The sequence below is a fragment of the Bubalus kerabau genome, chromosome X (assembly GCF_029407905.1).
Source record: "Bubalus kerabau isolate K-KA32 ecotype Philippines breed swamp buffalo chromosome X, PCC_UOA_SB_1v2, whole genome shotgun sequence".
In the NCBI taxonomy this organism is placed as follows: domain Eukaryota; kingdom Metazoa; phylum Chordata; class Mammalia; order Artiodactyla; family Bovidae; genus Bubalus; species Bubalus kerabau.
The window spans coordinates 156,379,661-156,402,392 of NC_073647.1; the positions used below are offsets into that span (position 1 = coordinate 156,379,661).

The 22,732-nt window shown below is 47.1% G+C and overlaps 17 non-coding genes across 17 annotated transcripts; all 17 read right to left on the minus strand.

Moving 5' to 3' along the window:
- Positions 1 to 407: 407 nt before the first annotated feature.
- On the minus strand, positions 408 to 481 carry TRNAF-GAA (transfer RNA phenylalanine (anticodon GAA)). The gene has a single exon. It is a non-coding gene; the product is annotated as a tRNA-Phe (tRNA).
- An 894-nt stretch (positions 482 to 1,375) lies between these two features.
- On the minus strand, positions 1,376 to 1,448 carry TRNAF-GAA (transfer RNA phenylalanine (anticodon GAA)). The gene has a single exon. It is a non-coding gene; the product is annotated as a tRNA-Phe (tRNA).
- Positions 1,449 to 1,856: 408 nt separating this feature from the next.
- On the minus strand, positions 1,857 to 1,931 carry TRNAF-GAA (transfer RNA phenylalanine (anticodon GAA)). The gene has a single exon. It is a non-coding gene; the product is annotated as a tRNA-Phe (tRNA).
- A 409-nt stretch (positions 1,932 to 2,340) lies between these two features.
- Positions 2,341 to 2,413, minus strand: TRNAF-GAA (transfer RNA phenylalanine (anticodon GAA)). Its single transcript has one exon. It is a non-coding gene; the product is annotated as a tRNA-Phe (tRNA).
- A 413-nt stretch (positions 2,414 to 2,826) lies between these two features.
- On the minus strand, positions 2,827 to 2,899 carry TRNAF-GAA (transfer RNA phenylalanine (anticodon GAA)). Its single transcript has one exon. It is a non-coding gene; the product is annotated as a tRNA-Phe (tRNA).
- Positions 2,900 to 3,305: 406 nt separating this feature from the next.
- On the minus strand, positions 3,306 to 3,378 carry TRNAF-GAA (transfer RNA phenylalanine (anticodon GAA)). Its single transcript has one exon. It is a non-coding gene; the product is annotated as a tRNA-Phe (tRNA).
- Positions 3,379 to 3,786: 408 nt separating this feature from the next.
- Positions 3,787 to 3,860, minus strand: TRNAF-GAA (transfer RNA phenylalanine (anticodon GAA)). The gene has a single exon. It is a non-coding gene; the product is annotated as a tRNA-Phe (tRNA).
- Positions 3,861 to 4,755: 895 nt separating this feature from the next.
- On the minus strand, positions 4,756 to 4,828 carry TRNAF-GAA (transfer RNA phenylalanine (anticodon GAA)). The gene has a single exon. It is a non-coding gene; the product is annotated as a tRNA-Phe (tRNA).
- Positions 4,829 to 5,233: 405 nt separating this feature from the next.
- TRNAF-GAA (transfer RNA phenylalanine (anticodon GAA)) lies at positions 5,234 to 5,306 on the minus strand. Its single transcript has one exon. It is a non-coding gene; the product is annotated as a tRNA-Phe (tRNA).
- A 408-nt stretch (positions 5,307 to 5,714) lies between these two features.
- Positions 5,715 to 5,789, minus strand: TRNAF-GAA (transfer RNA phenylalanine (anticodon GAA)). Its single transcript has one exon. It is a non-coding gene; the product is annotated as a tRNA-Phe (tRNA).
- A 1,377-nt stretch (positions 5,790 to 7,166) lies between these two features.
- Positions 7,167 to 7,239, minus strand: TRNAF-GAA (transfer RNA phenylalanine (anticodon GAA)). The gene has a single exon. It is a non-coding gene; the product is annotated as a tRNA-Phe (tRNA).
- Positions 7,240 to 7,647: 408 nt separating this feature from the next.
- TRNAF-GAA (transfer RNA phenylalanine (anticodon GAA)) lies at positions 7,648 to 7,722 on the minus strand. Its single transcript has one exon. It is a non-coding gene; the product is annotated as a tRNA-Phe (tRNA).
- Positions 7,723 to 13,178: 5,456 nt separating this feature from the next.
- TRNAF-GAA (transfer RNA phenylalanine (anticodon GAA)) lies at positions 13,179 to 13,252 on the minus strand. Its single transcript has one exon. It is a non-coding gene; the product is annotated as a tRNA-Phe (tRNA).
- A 400-nt stretch (positions 13,253 to 13,652) lies between these two features.
- Positions 13,653 to 13,725, minus strand: TRNAF-GAA (transfer RNA phenylalanine (anticodon GAA)). Its single transcript has one exon. It is a non-coding gene; the product is annotated as a tRNA-Phe (tRNA).
- A 5,597-nt stretch (positions 13,726 to 19,322) lies between these two features.
- Positions 19,323 to 19,395, minus strand: TRNAF-GAA (transfer RNA phenylalanine (anticodon GAA)). The gene has a single exon. It is a non-coding gene; the product is annotated as a tRNA-Phe (tRNA).
- An 856-nt stretch (positions 19,396 to 20,251) lies between these two features.
- TRNAF-GAA (transfer RNA phenylalanine (anticodon GAA)) lies at positions 20,252 to 20,325 on the minus strand. The gene has a single exon. It is a non-coding gene; the product is annotated as a tRNA-Phe (tRNA).
- A 373-nt stretch (positions 20,326 to 20,698) lies between these two features.
- On the minus strand, positions 20,699 to 20,771 carry TRNAF-GAA (transfer RNA phenylalanine (anticodon GAA)). Its single transcript has one exon. It is a non-coding gene; the product is annotated as a tRNA-Phe (tRNA).
- Positions 20,772 to 22,732: the final 1,961 nt, after the last annotated feature.

Genomic DNA, 22,732 nt, shown 5'->3' on the forward strand with positions numbered 1-22,732 from the left:
CCCCTGTGAACCCCGCCCTCAAAGTACCTTAAGGAGTTTCTCAGAGGCGTCCCTGCTTCTTCATCTTAAGGGAACAATTGCAATGCCTGGTGTCTCAGATACTAAAGAATATGCCCACAATGCGGGAGACCTGGGTTTGATTCCCAGGTCGGGAAGATCCTCAGGAGAGAGGGGAATGGAAAACCACTGCAGGATTCTTGCCTGGAGAATTCCACGGACAGACCGAGCCTGCTGGACTGTGGTCCATGGAGTCACAGAGTCGGACACGAGTGTGCGACTAACATTTTCTTTCACTGGATATAGGACTGCTCCTGGATGAAGCTAGAACACTTGCTCTTTGCGAGAGCTCAGATTGCGAGGTTGCAAGAACTGTGCCTTTCGTTGGATATAGAGGAAAAGAATAGGGGTGCCGGAACCCGGGATCGAACCAGGGACCTCTAGATCTTCAGTCTAAACACTCTGCCAACTGAACTATTCCAGAATGCTAGTAAGGCCTGCCCTCAAAGTATCTTAAGGAGTTTCTCAGAGGTGTCCCTGCTTCTTCATCTTAAGGGAACAATTGCAATGCCTGGTGTCTCAGATAGTAAAGAATATGCCTTCAATGCGGGAGACCTAGGTTCAATCCCCGGGTTGGGAAACTCCTCTGGAGAGAGGGAAATGGCAAACCACTCCAGTATTCTTGCCTGGAGAATTCCATGGGCAGAGGGAGCCTGGCGGACTATGGTCCATGAAATCACAGATTCAGACACGACTGAGCGACTAACACTTTCTTTCACTGGAATTAGGACTCCTCATGGATGTAAGCTAAAACTCTTGCTCTTTGAGAGAGCTCAGAGCGAGAATTTGGAAGAAGTGCACCTTTCCTTGGATGTAGATGAAAACAATGGCTCTGCCAGAACCCTGGATCGAACCAGGGAGCCTTAGATCTTCAGTCTAACTCTCTCCTAACTGAGCTATTCCGGCGCCTTGGTGAACGCATGCCCTCCACCCCCCAAAGTCTTAAACAGTTTCTCAGAGTAGTCGCTGGATTTTAATTGTAAGAGAACAATTGCGATGCCTGGTGGCTCAGATAGTAAAGAATATGCCCACAATGCGGGAGACCTGGGTTTGATTCCCAGGTCGGGAAGATCCTCAGGAGAGAGGGGAATGGAAAACCACTGCAGGATTCTTGCCTGGAGAATTCCACGGACAGAACGAGCCTGGTGGACTGTGGCCCATGGAGTCACAGATCGGACACGAGTGTGCGACTAACATTTTCTTTCACTGGATATAGGACTCCTCCTGGATGAAGCTAGAACACTTGCTCTTTGCGAGAGCTCAGATTGCGAGGTTGCAAGAATTGCGCCTTTTTGGATGTAGAGGAAAAGAATAGGGGTGCTGGAAACTGGGATCGAACCAGGGACCGTTAGATCTTCAGTCTAAACGCTCTGCCAACTGAGCTATCCCACACCCCTGTGAACCCCGCCCTCAAAGTACCTTAAGGAGTTTCTCAGAGGCGTCCCTGCTTCTTCATCTTAAGGGAACAATTGCAATGCCTGGTGTCTCAGATAGTAAAGCATATGCCCACAATGCGGGAGACCTGGGTTTGATTCCCAGGTCGGGAAGATCCTCAGGAGAGAAGGGAATGGAAAACCACTGCAGGATTCTTGCCTGGAGAATTCCACGGACAGACAGAGCCTGGTGGACTGTGGTCCATGGAGTCACAGAGTCGGAAACGAGTGTGCGACTAACATTTTCTTTCACTGGATATAGGCCTCCTCCTGGATGAAGCTAGAACACTTGCTCTTTGCGAGAGCTCAGATTGCGACGTTGCAAGAATTGTGCCTTTCCTTGGATATAGAGGAGAAGAATAGGGGTGTTGGAACCTGGGATCGAACCAGGGACCGTTAGATCTTCAGTCTAAATGCTCTGCCAACTGAGCTATCCCACACCCCTGTGAACCCCCCCCCCTCAAAGTACCTTAAGGAGTTTCTCAGAGGCGTCCCTGCTTCTTCATCTTAAGGGAACAATTGCAATGCCTGGTGTCTCAGATAGTAAAGAATATGCCTTCAATGCGGGAGACCTAGGTTCAATCCCCGGGTTGGGAAACTCCTCTGGAGAGAGGGAAATGGCAACCCACTCCAGTATTCTTGCCTGGAGAATTCCATGGGCAGAGGGAGCCTGGCGGACTATGGTCCATGAAATCACAGATTCAGACACGACTGAGCGACTAACACTTTCTTTCACTGGAATTAGGACTCCTCATGGATGTAAGCTAAAACACTTGCTCTTTGAGAGAGCTCAGAGCGCGAAGTTGGAAGAAGTGCGCCTTTCCTTGGATGTAGATGAAAACAATGGCTCTGCCAGAACCCTGGATCGAACCAGGGAGCCTTAGATCTTCAGTCTAACTCTCTCCCAACTGAGCTATTCCGGCTCCTTGGTGAACGCATGCCCTCCACCCCCCAAAGTCTTAAACAGTTTCTCAGAGTAGTCGCTGGATTTTAATTGTAAGAGAACATTTGCGATGCCTGGTGGCTCAGATAGTAAAGAATATGCCCACAATGCGGGAGACCTGGGTTTGATTCCCAGGTCGGGAAGATCGTCAGGAGAGAGGGGAATGGAAAACCACTGCAGGATTCTTGCCTGGAGAATTCCACGGACAGAACGAGCCTGCTGGACTGTGGTCCATGGAGTCACAGAGTCGGAGACGAGTGTGTGACTAACATTTTCCTTCACTGGATATAGGACTCCTCCTGGATGAAGCTAGAACACTTGCTCTTTGCGAGAGCTCAGATTGCGAGGTTGCAAGAATTGCACGTTTTCGGATGTAGAGGAAAAGAATAGGGGTGCTGGAACCTGGGATCGAACCAGGGACCGTTAGATCTTCAGTCTAAACGCTCTGCCAACTGAGCTATCCCGCACCCCTGTGAAGCCCGCCCTCAAAGTACCTTAAGGAGTTTCTCAGAGGCGTCCCTGCTTCTTCATCTTAAGGGAACAATTGCAATGCCTGATGTCTCAGATAGTAAAGAATATGCCCACAATGCGGGAGACCTGGGTTTGATTCCCAGGTCGGGAAGATCCTCAGGAGAGAGGGGAATGGAAAACCACTGCAGGATTCTTGCCTGGAGAATTCCACGGACAGACCGAGCCTGGTGGACTGTGGTCCATGGAGTCACAGAGTCGGACACGAGTGTGCGACTAACATTTTCTTTCACTGGATATAGGACTCCTCCTGGATGAAGCTAGAACACTTGCTCTTTGCCAGAGCTCAGATTGCGAGGTTGCAAGAACTGCACCTTTTTGGATGTAGAGGAAAAGAATAGGGGTGCTGGAACCTGGGATCGAGCCAGGGACCGTTAGATCTTCAGTCTAAACGCTCTGCCAACTGAGCTATCCCGCACCCCTGTGAACCCCGCCCTCAAAGTACCTTAAGGAGTTTCTCAGAGGCGTCCCTGCTTCTTCATCTTAAGGGAACAATTGCAATGCCTGGTGTCTCAGATAGTAAAGAATATGCCCACAATGCGGGAGACCTGGGTTTGATTCCCAGGTCGGGAAGATCCTCAGGAGAGAGGGGAATGGAAAACCACTGCAGGATTCTTGCCTGGAGAATTCCACGGACAGACCGAGCCTGCTGGACTGTGGTCCATGGAGTCACAGAGTCGGACACGAGTGTGCGACTAACATTTTCTTTCAGTGGATATAGGACTGCTCCTGGATTAAGCTAGAACACTTGCTCTTTGCGAGAGCTCAGATTGCGAGTTTGCAAGAATTGTGCCTTTCGTTGGATATAGAGGAAAAGAATAGGGGTGCCGGAACCCGGGATCGAACCAGGGACCTCTAGATCTTCAGTCTAAACACTCTGCCAACTGAACTATTCCAGAATGCTAGTAAGGCCTGCCCTCAAAGTATCTTAAGGAGTTTCTCAGAGGTGTCCCTGCTTCTTCATCTTAAGGGAACAATTGCAATGCCTGGTGTCTCAGATAGTAAAGAATATGCCTTCAATGCGGGAGACCTAGGTTCAATCCCCGGGTTGGGAAACTCCTCTGGAGAGAGGGAAATGGCAACCCACTCCAGTATTCTTGCCTGGAGAATTCCATGGGCAGAGGGAGCCTGGCGGACTATGGTCCATGAAATCACAGATTCAGACACGACTGAGCGACTAACACTTTCTTTCACTGGAATTAGGACTCCTCATGGATGTAAGCTAAAACTCTTGCTCTTTGAGAGAGCTCAGAGCGAGAATTTGGAAGAAGTGCGCCTTTCCTTGGATGTAGATGAAAACAATGGCTCTGCCAGAACCCTGGATGGAACCAGGGAGCCTTAGATCTTCAGTCTAACTCTCTCCCAACTGAGCTATTCCGGCTCCTTGGTGAACGCATGCCCTCCACCCCCCAAAGTCTTAAACAGTTTCTCAGAGTAGTCGCTGGATTTTAATTGTAAGAGAACAATTGCGATGCCTGGTGGCTCAGATAGTAAAGAATATGCCCACAATGCGGGAGACCTGGGTTTGATTCCCAGGTCGGGAAGATCCTCAGGAGAGAGGGGAATGGAAAACCACTGCAGGATTCTTGCCTGGAGAATTCCACAGACAGACCGAGCCTGCTGGACTGTGGTCCATGGAGTCACAGAGTCGGAGACGAGTGTGTGACTAACATTTTCCTTCACTGGATATAGGACTCCTACTGGATGAAGCTAGAACACTTGCTCTTTGCGAGAGCTCAGATTGCGAGGTTGCAAGAATTGCACCTTTTTGGATGTAGAGGAAAAGAATAGGGGTGCTGGAACCTGGGATCGAACCAGGGACCGTTACATCTTCAGTCTAAACGCTCTGCCAACTGAGCTATCCCGCACCCCTGTGAAGCCCGCCCTCAAAGTACCTTAAGGAGTTTCTCAGAGGCGTCCCTGCTTCTTCATCTTAAGGGAACAATTGCAATGCCTGGTGTCTCAGATAGTAAAGAATATGCCCACAATGCGGGAGACCTGGGTTTGATTCCCAGGTCGGGAAGATCCTCAGGAGAGAGGGGAATGGAAAACCACTGCAGGATTCTTGCCTGGAGAATTCCACGGACAGAACGAGCCTGGTGGACTGTGGCCCATGGAGTCACAGATCGGACACGAGTGTGCGACTAACATTTGCTTTCACTGGATATAGGACTCCTCCTGGATGAAGCTAGAACACTTGCTCTTTGCGAGAGCTCAGATTGCGAGGTTGCAAGAATTGCGCCTTTTTGGATGTAGAGGAAAAGAACAGGGGTGCTGGAACCTGGGATCGAACCAGGGACCGTTAGATCTTCAGTCTAAACGCTCTGCCAACTGAGCTATCCCACACCCCTGTGAACCCCGCCCTCAAAGTACCTTAAGGAGTTTCTCAGAGGCGTCCCTGCTTCTTCATCTTAAGGGAACAATTGCAATGCCTGGTGTCTCAGATAGTAAAGCATATGCCCACAATGCGGGAGACCTGGGTTTGATTCCCAGGTCGGGAAGATCCTCAGGAGAGAGGGGAATGGAAAACCACTGCAGGATTCTTGCCTGGAGAATTCCACGGACAGACCGAGCCTGCTGAACTGTGGTCCATGGAGTCACAGAGTCGGACACGAGTGTGCGACTAACATTTTCTTTCACTGGATATAGGACTGCTCCTGGATGAAGCTAGAACACTTGCTCTTTGCGAGAGCTCAGATTGCGAGGTTGCAAGAATTGTGCCTTTCCTTGGATATAGAGGAAAAGAATAGGGGTGTCGGAACCTGGGATCGAACCAGGGACCGTTAGATCTTCAGTCTAAACGCTCTGCCAACTGAGCTATCCCACACCCCTGTGAACCCCGCCCTCAAAGAACCTTAAGGAGTTTCTCAGAGGCGTCCCTGCTTCTTCATCTTAAGGGAACAATTGCAATGCCTGGTGTCTCAGATAGTAAAGAATATGCCCACAATGCGGGAGACCTGGGTTTGATTCCCAGGTCGGGAAGATCCTCAGGAGAGAGGGGAATGGAAAACCACTGCAGGAGTCTTGCCTGGAGAATTCCACGGACAGACCGAGCCTGCTGGACTGTGGTCCATGGAGTCACAGAGTCGGACACGAGTGTGCGACTAACATTTTCTTTCACTGGATATAGGACTCCTCCTGGATGAAGCTAGAACACTTGCTCTTTGCGAGAGCTCAGATTGCGAGGTTGCAAGAATTGTGCCTTTCCTTGGATATAGAGGAAAAAAATAGGGGTGCCGGAACCAAGGATCGAACCAGGGACCTCTAGATCTTCAGTCTAAACACTCTGCCAACTGAACTATTTCAGAATGCTAGTAAGGCCTGCTCTCAAAGTATCTTAAGGAGTTTCTCAGAGGTGTCCCTGCTTCTTCATCTTAAGGGAACAATTGCAATGCCTGGTGTCTCAGATAGTAAAGAATATGCCTTCAATGCGGGAGACCTAGGTTCAATCCCCGGGTTGGGAAACTCCTCTGGAGAGAGGGAAATTGCAAACCACTCCAGTATTCTTGCCTGGAGAATTCCATGGGCAGAGGGAGCCTGGCGGACTATGGTCCATGAAATCACAGACTCAGACACGACTGAGCGACTAACACTTTCTTTCACTGGAATTAGGACTCCTCATGGATGTAAGCTAAAACACTTGCTCTTTGAGAGAGCTCAGAGCGCGAAGTTGGAAGAAGTGCGCCTTTCCTTGGATGTGGGTGAAAACAATGGCTCTGCCAGAACCCTGGATCGAACCAGGGAGCCTTAGATCTTCAGTCTCACTCTCTCCCAACTGAGCTATTCCGGCTCCTTGGTGAACGCATGCCCTCCACCCCCCAAAGTCTTAAACAGTTTCTCAGAGTAGTCGCTGGATTTTAATTGTAAGAGAACAATTGCGATGCCTGGTGGCTAAGATAGTAAAGAATATGCCCACAATGCGGGAGACCTGGGTTTGATTCCCAGGTCGGGAAGATCCTCAGGAGAAGAGGGGAATGGAAAACCACTGCAGGATTCTTGCCTGGAGAATTCCACGGACTGACCGAGCCTGCTGGACTGTAGTCCATGGAGTCACAAGAGTCGGAGACGAGTGTGTGACTAACATTTTCTTTCAGTGGATAAAGGACTGCTCCTGGATGAAGCTAGAACACTTGCTCTTTGCGAGAGCTCAGATTGAAAGGTTGCAAGAATTGCACCTTTTTGGATGTAGAGGAAAAGAATAGGGGTGCTGGAACCTGGGATCGAACCAGGGACCGTTAGATCTTCAGTCTAAACGCTCTGCCAACTGAGCTATCCCTCACCCCTGTGAAGCCCGCCCTCAAAGTACCTTAAGGAGTTTCTCAGAGGCGTCCCTGCTTCTTCATCTTAAGGGAACAATTGCAATGCCTGGTGTCTCAGATAGTAAAGAATATGCCCACAATGCGGGAGACCTGGGTTTGATTCCCAGGTCGGGAAGATCCTCAGGAGAGAAGGGAATGGAAAACCACTGCAGGATTCTTGCCTGGAGAATTCCACGGACAGACCGAGCCTGCTGGACTGTGGTCCATGGAGTCACAGAGTCGAACACGAGTGTGCGACTAACATTTTCTTTCACTGGATATAGGACTCCTCCTGGATGAAGCTAGAACACTTGCTCTTTGCGAGAGCTCAGATTGCGAGTTTGCAAGAATTGTGCCTTTCCTTGGATATAGAAGAAAAGAATAGGGGTGTCGGAACCTGGGATCGAACCAGGGACCTTTAGATCTTCAGTCTAAACGCTCTGCCAACTGAGCTATCCCACACCCCTGTGAACCCCGCCCTCAAAATACCTTAAGGAGTTTCTCAGAGGCGTCCCTGCTTCTTCATCTTAAGGGAACAATTGCAATGCCTGGTGTCTCAGATAGTAAAGAATATGCCCACAATGCGGGAGACCTGGGTTTGATTCCCAGGTCGGGAAGATCCTCAGGAGAGAGGGGAATGGAAAACCACTGCAGGATTCTTGCCTGAAGAATTCCACGGACAGACCGAGCCTGGTGGACTGTGGTCCATGGAGTCACAGAGTCGGAGACGAGTGTGTGACTAACATTTTCTTTCACTGGATATAGGACTCCTCTTGGATGTAAGCTAAAACTCTTGCTCTTTATGAGAGCTCAGAATGCGAGCTTGTAAGATTTGTGCCTTTCCTTGGATGTAGATGGAAACAATAGGGCTGCCGGAACCCGGGATCGAACCACGTACCTTTAGATCTTCAGTCTAATGCTCTCCCAACTGAGCTATTCAGCTCTCCAGTGAATACCGCCCTCAATGTATCTTAAAGATTTTCTCAGAGGGGTACTCTTTCTACTCTGTTATGATGTCTTTGTCAGAAGCTTTCTCTATCTCGTCTATACTTTAATAAAACTTTATTACACAAAAGTTCTGAGCAATCCAGCCTCGTCTCTGGCCCTGGATTCAATTCCTCTCCTCCGGAGGCCAAGAATCCTGGCGTTTTTGCATGATTCAGCAACAACCGGTCATCTTGGGGGCTTGTCTCGGATTCTTCAGGACAAGGTAAGGATGCTTGGAGCTCTAGTTCTTTGTTCTCCTAGCGAACAAGTTTTCTGCTGTACTTTACTAACTCTATTGTGTGCTTGTGTGAATGAATGAAACGCCCTGCATGAAGCAAGTGAGGAGCCCTGCTCTTCCGTTCCACGGTGACTTCATACGGCTTATGGCAGAAACATGTCGGGAGTTTATACCGACCTGCCAATGCCAAGAGGCCCCCAACATCTCCTTTGGGGACCGACCAGAAATGGGCAAAGCATGTGGGCCGAACTCTCCTTTCTTGGTCAAACTTTTCAGTCTCTTTGACCATTTCATAACTCCTTGGGAAATTAGAAGTACTAACCTAATCTGTCGGATCATGGACTTTCAAGGGACTTGTGATCTATGTTGTTACTGTGTACTATGACTTAGGTCCCAAACTTGGGTTGGTAGTCAGGAAGCGCCTAGCCTCGCTAGGAATCAAAAGTTCAGAAGCTAGATGGAGCTCTAGCTACAAGAGCATCTCTGAGGTTAAAGGTTACTCGGATTGGAACTGCAATGGGGTTTTTTCCTTTGGTAGCGCTGGCTCTTAGTGGACTAAAGTAGGCTCTTACACTGGTATGGTGACGCTTGGAAGGAACATCTCAGTTTTAGGTTAGTATCGGTCTTATTGTGGTCAGGGATATACTCAGGGTTGTGCACAGGCACTCAGGTGACGAACGGTGCCCCAAGCGGTCTTAGCCTGGGAGGCATTCCAGAAGGTTACTCTGATTGCACCCTGGGTGGCATCAGAGGTAATGGTGAAGAGCTGGATGTCAGTTAGGGATGCCATCAGGTCTACCCCTGGTGCATCTGCACCCCGGCTCGGTGGTAGACCCGGGAGGGAGGAGTACAGCGCCTGCGTCGGTAAGGGACAGATTAAGTCTGACCAGGAAAGAAAAGCTTTGGTGTAAAATCTGTCAACACCCCCATCTAGAGCATGGAGGGACACCTCCGGTAGAAAGATGGCGCTGGTCACTTTTTTTTCTTTCTTACAGATGGGAGCTAACAATTCCAGCCTCACTCCTTTGGACTGTATCCTGAAAAACTGGATTTTTTGATCCCCAGGGTTTAAAGAAGATACACCTGGTCTTCCTATGTGATACTGCATGGCCACGGTATCCATTGGAGGATGGCAAATGGTGGCTGGTTGGAGAGTCTCTTAAGTATAATACTGTTTTACAATTAGACCAGTTCTGTACAAAACAAGGGAAGTGGGTAGAAGTAGCATATGTGTTGCCCTTTTTCTCTCTGTGAAATATGGCAGACTTATGTCCTAAGGGTATAGATTTGGGTGCGACTCCTTTAGCTCCCTCCTGTCCTCCTACTTTGCTAGATGAAATGGAGGACAGGAGACAAAGAGATAAAGAAAAGCAGGTTTCTCCAATCTATCCCTGGGATCATATGTGCAGAGCAGCCAGAAAGACTGAGGAACAGCCACACAAGCTGTTGCCTCTTCATAAATCACCCACCAGGAGAAATAATCAGTCTTTGAGAGTTAATAAGCCTTTTTCTTATCAAGAAATACAAAGAATCAAGGAGGATCTGGTAGACTATTTAGAGGACCTAGAAAAATATTAGAGCTTTTAAAGGTGTTTACTCTGCTTTATGACCTTACTTGGAAGGATGTGATGTCTATCTTGGGAAAAGCAGTTGCTTATGAAGATGAATGGTTTGGTAATGAATCAGTAGGGAAGAGGGAGGATGAGATAACCGCCCTCCCCACTGGGAATCAGACTGTCCCAACTACAGAACCAGACTGGGGCTACAACACAGCTAAAGGAAGATGGGATTAGGGTCATTTTGTCCTTTCAGTTCAGTTCAGTTGCTCAGTCGTGTCCAACTCTTTGAGATTATTTGCATGAATTGCAGCACGCCAGGCCTCCCTGTCCATCACCAACTCCCGGAGTTCACTCAAACTCATGTCCATCGAGTCGGTGATGCCATCCAGCCATCTCATCCTCTGTCGTCCCCTTTTCCTCCAGCCCCCAATCCCTCCCAGCATCAGAGTCTTTTCCAATGAGTCAACTCTTCGCATGAGGTGGCCAAACTACTGGAGTTTCAGCTTTAGCATCATTCCTTCCAAAGGACACCCAGGACTGATCTCCTTTAGAATGGACTGGTTGGATTTCCCTGCAGTCCAAGGGACTCTCAAGAGTCTTCTCCAACACCGCAGTTCAAAAGCATCAATTCTTCGGCGCTAGGCTTTCTTCACAGTCCAACTCTCACATCCATACATGACCACTGGAAAAACCATAGCCTTGACTAGATGGACCTTTGTTGGCAAAGTAATGTCTCTGCTTTTTAATATGCTATCCAGGTTGGTCATAACTTTCCTTTCAAGGAGTAAGCGTCTTTTAATTTCATGGCTGCAATCACCATCTGCAGTGATTTTGGAGCCCAAAAAATAAAAGACAAAATAAATTTTGTCCTTTCAACTATGGCAAATTGGCAAACATAGAACAGGAGAAGGAAGCTCCTGGTAAATTCCTAGATAGACTGAGAGAAGCCCTTCGCAGATTCACTGAGATTGATCCAGAATGTGAAGAGGGAAAAGTGATCTTAAAAGATTTCTCACTCAGTTGGCTCCAGATATCTGCCATAAGCTATTAAAACGGGCGTATGGACCAAATCAGTCTTTAGATAATCTGTTAGAACTGGCTCAGACAGTCTGTTATGGTAGGGAATATGAGGAAAAGAAAGAAAGGCAGAAAAAGACAAAGGAACAGGTGGAAGCCTTTCATAGCATAGCTATGAAAACCATTCTTAAACAGCCTGAGACAAATGCCCAGAAGGACCCAGGTGAAAAGGGATGGGATTGCTATTACTGTGGAAGGGAGGGGCACCTCAAAGGGGATTGCTCTCAGGCATCTAAGCCGCCCCTGGCTCCATGTCTGGTCTTCAAAGGACCACACTGGAAGAGAGACTGGCCCCAGAGTCATAGGTTTCAGGGGTCAGACTCTCAAAATAATCAGGATTGAAGGTGCCCGGGGGTCCCCACACAAGCTCCCGTCCTAATTACACCTGAGGAACCCCGGGTATTAATAACTGTGGGAGGCTAATCCGACGATTTCCTTTTAGACACTGGGGCAACTTACTCCGTGCTTACTGAAGCCCCTGGCCCACTGGACGAGCCAAAAGATGGACCTGATAATCTATGTGAGCCTACTTCTGACTCCAAAAATCCTGAGTCTGCCATTTGATCCTCAAGACAATGCCTTCCTGTCCTGGGCTCACTCCTACGCTGCATTCCACAACCAGTCTAACTGCTGGGTCTGTGGAGCACTCCCCTCTTCATCAGTGGAAGGCTTCCCATGGTGGACATCTCCACTTCAAGGAAAAGACTTTCTCCAAGTCTGTGAATACCTTGACAACAATCATATGTGGTGCATCTTCTTAAACTGATGACATCTAACAATCCTAAAATGGACTGATTTAACTATGGACATATGGCTCAGATGTAAAGCGTCTGCCCGCAATGCGGGAGACCCGGGTTCGATTCCTGGGTTGGGTAGATGCCCTGGAGAAGGAAATGGCAATCCACTCCAGCATTCCTGCCTGGAAAATCCCATGGAAGGAGGAGACTGGTGGGGTCGCAAAGAGTCGGACACGACTGAGCGACTTCACATTCACTTTCAGTTTCAATGACTATTTTGCCTTGCATCTGGAACTGTGTAATTGGATTTGGTTGTAGTCACATGAAGGCTTTTAAGTTACAAATGGCGTCCAAGATCCTAGGAGTGCCACAGCCTCCTCCAACTATTACTTGGGGCCCCTGGATCAGAGACCCTCAATGTGAGGGTTAGAAGAATATGTTGCATCAACAATTTAGGGAACACACCCCTAAACAGCAGGAAGTAGTTATGGAATCAAAACGACACCCCTTTCCCTTGGCAACATAATTCTACTAAAAGAAAAGGGGGGAATGACAGAGTCATTTCCTAGGCAGGTTGATAAGTCTAGGGGTACCCAAGGAGAGAGGGGTCTGGAATTCTTAAGGAGGAAGAAAGGACAAACTTTTCTTTCCTCTACATTCCTTAGGATTATGTATCCTGCCTGAGGACAGTCTCTGGATTAAACCTTCTGGCTAATTCTGTTATCTTAAAATGTAAATTATGGGAATAGGTCTGGTGAGGACTTTACAACCTCCAGACATTCTTTGGATTCATTGGAGAGTATATAACTCCATTGCTAACACTAGCAAGCCGGTACTCTTTCTCACCCCCTTCTGATGTCTATGTCAGAAGCTTTCTCTGTTTCCTTTATACTTTAATAAAACTTTATTATACACACACACACACACACACACACACACAAAGAGTTTCTCAGAGGCGTCCCTGCTTCTTGATTGTAAGGGAACAATTGCAATGCCTGGTGGCTCAGATAGTAAACAGTATGCCCACAATGCAGGAGACTTAGGTTTGATCCCCAGGTTGGGAAGATCCTCTGGGGGTCAGGGTGGAATGGCAACCCACTCCAGTATTCTTGCCTGGAGAATTCCACGGAAGGACCGAGCCTGGTGGACCGTGGTCCATGGAGTCACAGAGTCGGACACAACTGTGGGACTAACATTTTCTTTCACTGGATATAGAACTTGTACTGGATGTATGCTGAAACACTTGCTCTTTGAGAGAGCTCAGATCGAAAGATTGCAAGAAGTGCGCCTTTCCTTGGGATGTGGACGAAAACAGCGGCTTCGCCGGAACCCGGAATTGAACCGGGAACCTTTAGATTTTCAGTCTAGCGCTCTGCTAACTGAGCTATTCCGGGCGCCTGATGGAAGTTCCCTCAACGCATCTTAAGAGTTTCTCAGAGGCGTCCCTGCTTCTTCATTGTAAGGGAATAATTGCAATGCTCGTGGCTCAGATAGTAAAGAATATACCCGCAGTGCGGAAGCCCTAGGTTCGATCCCCGGGTAGGGAAGATCCTCAGGAGAGAGAAAAATCGCAACCCACTCCAGTATTCTTGCCTGGAGAATTCCACGGACAGACCGAGCCTGGTGGACTGTGGTCCATGGAGTCAGAGTCGGACACGACTGTGCAACTAACATTTTCTTTCACTGGATATAGCACTCCTCTTGGATGTAAACTAAAACACTTGCTCTTTGCGAGAGCTCAGATTGCGAGGTTGCAAGAATTGCACCTTTCCTTGGATGTCGATGAAAATAGGGGTGTCGGAACCCGGGATCGAACCAGGGACCTTTAGAACTTCAGTCTAACGCTCTCGCAACTGAGCTATTCCTGTTTCCTGATGAGCCCCGCCCTCAATGTATCTTAAAGAATTTCTCAGAGGCGTCCCTGTTTCTTCATTGTAATGGAACAATTACAATGCCTGGTGGCTCAGATAGTAAAGAATATGCCCGCAGTGCTGAGACCTAGGCTCGATCCCCGCGTAGGGAAGATCCTCAGGAGAGAGGGAAATCGTAACCCACTCCAGTAATCTTGCCTAGAGAATTCCATGGGCAGAGGGAGCCTGGCGGACTATGGTCCATAGAATCACAGTGTCAGACACAACTTAGCGACTAACACTTTTTCACTGGAATTAGGACTCCTTCTACATGTAAGCTAAAACACTTGATCTTTGTGAGAGCTCAGAATGCGAAGTTGCAAGTGTGCCTTTCGTTGGAATATAGACGAAAACACCTGCTTTTCTGGAAACCGAGATCGAACCTGGGACCTTTAAGATTTTCAGTCTAACACTTTTCTAACTGAATTATTCCGGCCCCTTGGAGAGCTCCCCCCCCCCCCCCCAAATATCTTAAAGAGTTTCTCAGAGGACCCCGTGCTTCTGCATTGTAAGGGAACAATTGCAATGCCTGGTGGCTCAGATAGTAAAGAATATGCCCGCAGTGCGGGAGACCTAGGTTCCATCCCCGGGTCGGGAAGATCCTCAGGAGAGAGGGAAATGGCAACCCACTCCAGTATTCTTGCCTGGAGAATCCCATGGACGGAGGAGCCTGTTGGGCTACAGTCCATGGAGTCGCAAAGAGTCGGACACGACTGAGTGACTTCACTTTCCTGGACGTAAGCTAAAACACTTGCTCTTTGACAGAGCTCAGAGTGCAAAGTTGCAAGAAGTGTGCCTTTCCTTGGGATGTAGGCGAAAACACCTGCTTTGCTGGAAACCGAGATCGAACCGGGGACCTTTAAGATTTTCAGCCTGCTGCTGCTAAGTCACTTCAGTCGTGTCCAACTCTGTGCGACCCCATAGACGGCAGCCCACTAGGCTCCTCTGTCCCTTGGATTCTCCAGGCAAGAACACTGGAGTGGGTTGCCATTTCCTTCTCCAATGCATGAAAGTGAAAAGTGAAAGTAAAGTCGCTGTCATGCCCAACTCTTAGTGACCCCATGGACTGCAGGCTCCTCTGTCCATGGGATTTTCCAGGCAAGAGTTCTAACTGAATTATTCCGGCTCCTTGGCGAGCCCTCCCGCCCCGCCCTTACCACCGTCCCCCACCACCCCTCCCCCCGCCCCCAATGTATCTTAAAGAGTTTCTTAGAGGCGTCGCTGCTTCTTCAGTGTAAGGGAACAGTTGCAATACCTGGTGGCTCAGACAGTAAAGAATATGTCCACAATGTGGGAGACCTAGGTTCGATCCCCGGGTTGGGAAGATCCTAAGGAGAGAGGGGAATAGCAAACCACTCCAGTATTCTTGCCTGGAGAATTCCACGGAAGGACTGAGCCTGGTGGACTCTGGTCATTGGAGTCACAGAGTCGGACACGACTGTGCGACTACATTTTCTTTCACTGGATATAGGATTCCTCCTGGATGTAAACTAAAACACTTGCTCTTTGCGAGAGCTCAGATTGCGAGGTTGCAAGAATTGTGCCTTTCCTTTGATGTAGATGCCACTCCTGCACCATTGCAGCCTGGCACTCTAGGCCGCCACCCTGACCTTGGACGTGGGGTAGCTCCTCTCAGCCACGCTTCTGCGAGGTCCATCGCAGCCGGCGCGTTGAAGTTCAGGAGGGGTGGCGGTGAGGAGATACCCCTCATCCAAGGTAAGGAGCAGCAGCTGCGCTTTGCTGGAACAGCCGTGAAGAGACACCCCACGTCCAAGGTAAGAGAACCCAAGTAAGACGGTAAGTGTTGCGAGAGGAAATCAGAGGGCAGACAAACTGAAACCATAATCATAGAAAACTAGTCAATCTAATCACACGGACCACAGCCTGGTCTAACTTAGTAAAACTAAGCCATGCCTGTGGGGCCACCCAAGACAGGCGGGTCATGGTGGAGAGGTCTGACAGAATGTGGTCCACCGGAGAAGGGAATGGCAAACCACTTCAGTACTCTTGCTTTGAGAACCCCATGAACAGTATGAAAAGGCAAAATGATAGGATACTGAAAGAGGAACTCCCCAGATCGGTAGGTGTCCAATATGCTACTGGAGATCAGTGGAGAAATAACTCCAGAAAGAATGAAGGGATGGAGCCAAAGCAAAAACCATACCCAGTTGTGGATATGACTAGTGATAGAAGCAAGGTCTGATGCTGAAAACAGCAATATTGCATAGGAACCTGGAATGTTAGGTCCATGAATCAAAGCTAATTGGAAGTTGTCAAACAGGCAACGACAGGAGTGAATGTCGACATTCTAGGAATCAGCGAACTAAAATTGACTGGAATGGGTGAATTTAATTCAGATGACCATTATATCTACTACTGCAGGCAGGAATCCCTTAGAAGAAATGGAGTAGCCATCATGGTCAACAAGAGAGTCCAAAATGCAGTACTTGGATGCAATTGCAAAAATGACCGAATGATCTCTGTTCGTTTCAAGGCAAACCATTCAATATCACAGTAATCCAAGTCTATGCCCCAACCAGTAATGCTGAAGAAGCTGAAGTTGAACAGTTCTATGAAGACCTACAAGACCTTTTAGAACTAACACCCAAAAAAGATGTCCTTTTCATTATAGGGGACTGGAATGCAAAAGTAGGAAGTCAAGAAACACCTGGAGTAACAGGCAAATTTGGCCTTGGAATACAGAATGAAGCAGGGCAAAGGCTAACAGAGTTTTGTCAAGAGAATGCACTGGTCATAGCAAACACCCTCTTCCAACAACACAAGAGAAGACTCTACACATGGACATCACCAGATGGTCAACACCGAAATCAGATTGAATATATTCTTTGCAGCCAAAGATGGAGAAGCTCTATACAGTCAGCAAAAACAAGACCGGGAGCTGACTGTGGCTCAGATTATGAACTCCTTATTGCAAAATTCAGAGTTAAATTGAAGGAAGTAGGGAAAACCACTAGACCATTCAGGTATGACCTAAATCAAATCCCTTATGATTATACAGTGGAAGTGAGAAATAGACTTAAGGTACTAGATCTGATAGAGTGCCTGATGAACTATGGATGGAGGTTCATGACATTGTACAGGAGACAGAGATCAAGACCATGCCCATGGAAAAGAAATGCAAAAAAGCAAAATGGCTGTCTGGGGAGGCCTTACAAATAGCTATGAAAAGAAGAGAAGCAAAAAGCAAAGGAGAAAAGGAAAGATATAAGCATCTGAATGCAGAGTTCCAAAGAATAGCAAGGAGAGATAAGAAAGCCTTCCTCAGGTATCAATGCAAAGAAATAGAGGAAAACAACAGAATGGGAAAGACTACAGATCTCTTCAAGAAAATTAGAGATACCAAGGGAACATTTCATGCAAAGATGGGCTCGATAAAGGACAGAAATGGTATGGACCTAACAGAAGCAGATGATATTAAGAAGAGGTGGCAAGAATACACAGAAGATCTGTACAAAAAAGATCTTCACGACCCAGATAATCATCATGGTGTGATCACTGACCTAGAGCCAGACATCCTGGAATGTGAAGTAAAGTGAGCCTTAGAAAGCATCACTATGCACAAAGCTAGTGGAGGTGATGGAATTCCAGTTGAGCTCTTTCAAATCCTGAAAGATGATGCTGTGAAAGTGCTGCACTCAATATGCCAGCAAATTTGGAAAACTCAGCAGTGGCCACAGGACTGGAAAAGGTCACTTTTCATTCCAATCCCAAAGAAAGGCAACGCCAAAGAATGCTCAAACTACCACACAATTGCACTCATTTCACACGCTAGTAAAGTAATGCTCAAAATTCTCCAAGCCAGGCTTCAGCAATATGTGAACTGTGAACTTCCTGATGTTCAAGCTGGTTTTCGAAAAGGCAGAGGATCCAGAGATCAAATTGCCAACATCCACTGGATCATCAAAAAAGCAAGAGTCCCAGAAAAACATCTATTTCTGCTTTATTGACTATTCCAAAGCCTTTGACTGTGTGGATCACAATAAACTGTGGAAAATTCTGAAAGAGATGGGAATACCAGACCACCTGACCTGCCTCTTGAGAAACATATATGTAGGTTAGGAAGCAACAGTTAGAACTGGACATGGAACAACAAACTGGTTCCAAATAGGAAAAGGAGTACGTCAAAGCTGTATATTGTCACCCTGTTTATTTAACTTCTATGCAGAGTACATCATGAGAAACGCTGGGCTGGAAGAAGCACAAGCTGGAATCAAGATTGCCAGGAGAAATATCAATAACCTCAGATATGCAGATGACACCACCCTTATGGCAGAAAGTGAAGAGGAACTAAAAAGCCTCTTGATGAAAGTGAAAGAGGAGAGTGACAAGTTGGCTTAAAACTCAACATTCAGAAAACTAAGATCATGGCATCTGGTCCCATCACTTCATGGGAAATAGATGGGGAAACAGTGGAAACAGCGTCAGACTTTTTTGGGGGGGGCTCCAAAATCACTGCAGATGGTGACTGCAGCCATGAAATTAAAAGACGCTTACTCCTTGGAAGGAAAGTTATGACTAACCTAGATAGCATATTCAAAAGCAGAGACATTACTTTGCCAACAAAGGTCCATCTAGTCAAGGCTATGGTTTTTCCAGTAGTCATGTATGGATGTGAGAGTTCAACTGGGAAAAAAGCTGAGCGCTGAAGAATTGATGCTTTTGAACTGTGGTGTTGGAGAAGACTGTTGAGAGTACCTTGGACTGCAAGGAGATCCAACCAGTCCATTCTAAAGGAGATCAGCCCTGAGTGTTCTTTGCAAGGAATGATGCTAAAGCTGAAACTCCAGTACTTTGACCACCTGATGTGAAGAGTTGACTTACTGGAAAAGACTCTGATGCTGGGAGGGATTGGGGGCAAGAGGAGAAGGGGACGACAGAGGATGAGATGGCTGGATGGCATCACGGATTCGATGGATGTGAGTTTGAGTGAACTCAGGGAATTGGTGATGGACAGGTAGGCCTGGCGTGCTGTGATTCATGGGATTGCAAAGAGTTGGACACGACTGAACAACTGAACTGAACTTGGATGTAGATGAAAACAATAGCTCTGCTGGAACCCAGGATCAAACCAGGGACTTTTAGATCCTCAGTCTAACACTCTGCCAACTGAGCTATTCGGGCTCCCTGTGAGCCTCACCCTCAATGTATCTTAAAGAGTTTCTCAGAGGCGTCCCTGCTTCTTCATTGTAAGGGAACAATTGCAATGCCTGGCGGCTCAGATAGTAAAGAATATGCCCGCAGTGCTGAGACCTAGGTTCGACCCCACGGTCGGGAAGATCCTCAGGAGAGAGGGAAATGGCAACCCACTCCAGTATTCTTGCCTGGAGAATTCCACGGACAGACCGAGCCTGGTGGACTGTGGTCCATGGAGTCACACAGTCGGATACGACTGTGCAACTAACATTTTCTTTCACTGGATATAGTATTCCTCCTGGATGTAAGCTAAAACACTTGCTCTTTGCAAGATTGCAAGAATTGCGCCTTTCCTTTGATGTTGATGCCACTTCCTTGGATGTAGATGAAAACAATTGGGCTGCCAGAACCCGGGATTGAACCAGGGACCTTTAGAACTTCAGTCTAACGCTCTCCCAACTGAGCTATTCCGGCTCCTTGGTGAGCCCCACCCTCAATGTATCTTAAAGAGTTTCTCAGAGGCTTCCCTGCTTCTTCATTGTAAGGGAATAACTGCAATGCCTGGTGGCTCAGATAGTAAAGAATATGCCCATAGTGCGCGAGACATGGGTTCAGTTCCTGGGTTGGGAAGATCCCCTGGCGAAGCTAATGGCAACCCACTCCAGTATTCTTGCCTGGAGAATTCCACAGAAGGACCGAGCCGGGTGGACTGTGGTCCATGGAGTCACAGTGTCGGCCACGACTGTGAGACCATTTTCTTTCACTGGAGATAGGACTCCTGTATGTAAGCTGAAACACTTGCTCTTTGAGAGCGTTCAGATCGCGAGGTTGCAAGAAGTGAGCCTTTCCTTGGGATGTGGACAGGAACAGCGGCTTCGCCAGAACCCCGAATTGAACCGGGAACATTTAGATTTTCAGTCTAACGCTCTCCTAACTGATCTATTCCGGCTGCCCTGTGGAAGGTCCCTCAATGCATCTTTAAGAGTTTCTCAGAGGAGTCGCTGGTTCTTAATCATAAGGTAATAATTGGAATGCCTGGTGGAGCCGATAGTAAAGAGTATGTTGGAAATGCTGGAGACCTGAGTTCGATCCCTGGGTTGGGAAGATCCTCAGGCGAGACGGGCATGGCAACCCACTCTAGTGTTCTTGCCTGTTGGACTGTGGTCCATGGAACCACAGAGTCGGACACGAGTGAGCGACTAACAGTTTCTTTCACTGGATGCAGGACGACTCCTGGATGTAAGCTAAAACACTTGCTCTTTGAGAGACCTCAGATCGCGAAGTTGCAAGAATTGCCCCTTTGCTTATATGTAGATGAAAACACTGACCCTGCCAGAACCCGGGATCAAACCAGGGAGCATTTAGATCTTCAGTCTAACGCTCTCCCAACTGAGGTATTCTGGCTACCTTGGTAACCCTCTCTTCAAGGTATCTTAAAGAATTTTTCAGAGGCGTGTCTATTTCTTAATTGTAAAGGAACAATTGCAATGCCTGGTGGCTCAGATAGTAAAGAATATGCCCGCAATGCGGGAGACCTGGGTTGGATTCCTGGGTTGGGAAGATCCCCTGGCAACCCACCCCTTCCCGGGCAGAGCGAGCCTGGCGGACTGTGGTCCATGGAGTCACAGAGTCAGACACGACTGAGCGACCAACACTTTCTTTTATTAGACATAGGACTCCTCCTCCTGGATGTAAGCTAAGACATCCTTGAGAGAGCTCAGATCGTGAGGTTGCAAGAATTGCACTTTCTCTTCAATGTAGATGAAAACACTGAATCTGCCGGAACCCGGGATGGAACCAGGGACCTTTAGATCTTCAGGCTAATGCTCTCCCAACTGAGCTTTTCCAGCTCCTTATGATGCCCACCTCAAGGCATCTTTAAGGGGTCCTTGGGGGAGTTGCTGATTCTTAATTACAAGGAAACAATTGCAATTGTTTATTTGCAAACAGATAATGGATCTAAAAGATCCCTACTTAGAAATTTATCTTGGGTGTTTGCAAAATAACCTTGGAGTTATATTTTTATAGGTCTTCCCAAATATTGAGAAATGTGACTAAATAACAAAAGTTGTAAGATTGGGGAATCATGAAAGTGAGTATTCTACCAATAAAATAATGAGAGAGTAGAGCAGTCCATGGCGTCGCTAAGAGTCGGACACGACTGAGCGACTTGACTTTGAGTTTTCACTTTCATGCATTGGAGAAGGAAATGGCAACCCACTCCAGTGTTCTTGCCTGGAGAATCCCAGGGACGGGGGAGCCTGGTGAGCTGCCGCTTGTGGGGTCGCACAGAGTCGAACACAACTGACGTGACTTAGCAGCTTAGCAGAGAAGAAAATGATTTAAATCAGGAATTCTGACTCCGTGTGAGTTTTGTTGTTGTCTGTCTACCAGGTCATTGGCAGAGTGAAGCCTCCTTCTTCCTGCCCTCCTTATTTATTTCGTGTAACACGCATAAATATACAGTGACCACAAAGAACCAATTTCTAATGTATGTAAAAACCTAAAAAGGAATTCTGAGTTAATGGGTCCTTGAAAGATGAGAGAGCCACGAAAGAGCATGATTTGAAAGATTGACATCGAATTTAAAATTTGAATTGGATGACATTTTAGAGATTTGCCTTTAATTTCTCCTTAATTAAGCATTTCACTCTGCCCAGGCTATATTTAGAAATTTTAAAATGATTGAGTGTATTGAGCCTTTGGGGATTCCTGACTCTCAGTTGGATTATGCTTTCTTAGTGTCCAGTGGTATTCGGCATGTTATGTTAATCCATATTTAAACTAGGGTGACCTCACATCCCGATTTGCCTGGGACAGTCCTGGTTTACACCTGTTGTCCCAGTAGAATTATTAATAGCATCCTCTGCCACTCTCAGTAGTGTCCTGGTTTGGAAGATTAAATTCTATCATCACCCTAATTTTGGCTCCTAAAAACGTTCAAGAATATACCAGACTTTCTTAATTGTTGCAATTTATAGTTATTTTACACAATTTTGAGACTCTTCCTTCTTTCTGTCCCATTTTTAGCATCCTTTGAACTTTAGATGGCTCCTCACAGAACCCGAAAGCCAATGGTGAGACAAAGAGGACCGCATCACACAAAGAAAACTATTGTTCATTAATAACACATATTAAGTAATTAGGATCCTTTGCTAATTAGTAATATTTTAATTATTCTGGTTGCATTTCTATTAATCAGCCATATGATTAATTCAATTGCATTATTAAGTATTTAATGAGTGCTAATGGTTTGATAGCACATACCTTCATAGCCAAAGAGAAGTAAAAACAAGAAGCCTTCTATCTTGCGTGGCATTCTCCCCTTGTCCTTGGCTGCTGCTCTTCCTTATCAAAGTGGAGAGCTTTCCTAGGAACAGAAGCTTAACTTGAGCACTGGCCTCATTAAGCATCTTATTCCATTTAGTTCTTAGGGCTTTGGCTGAGCCCCGCTAAATTAACCCACATAGTTACCTGCCTCAACAAGTCTCAGAGAGGAGCTAATGTCAACTGAGGTCGGTTTAGCAAAGGAAGATACTGGCATTATTCTATGTTTAAATGTAAGCGAAGCAGAGGAGGAAAATAGAAACTAGCATCAGAAGACCCAGGTCTTAATCCTTTCTCTGCCATCATCTTCTAGGGGGTGACCTTGAGCAATTTCCTGCCAAGTAAGCACTAACTTCTTGAATTCTATGAAAATGACCTGGATTCCCCTCTCAGAAAGCAAGTTGGCATCATGTTTATGCCTATTTACTCAGGAAAACAGTAAATTGGGAGGGTGGTCAGTTACAGACAAACATTTACATTGCTG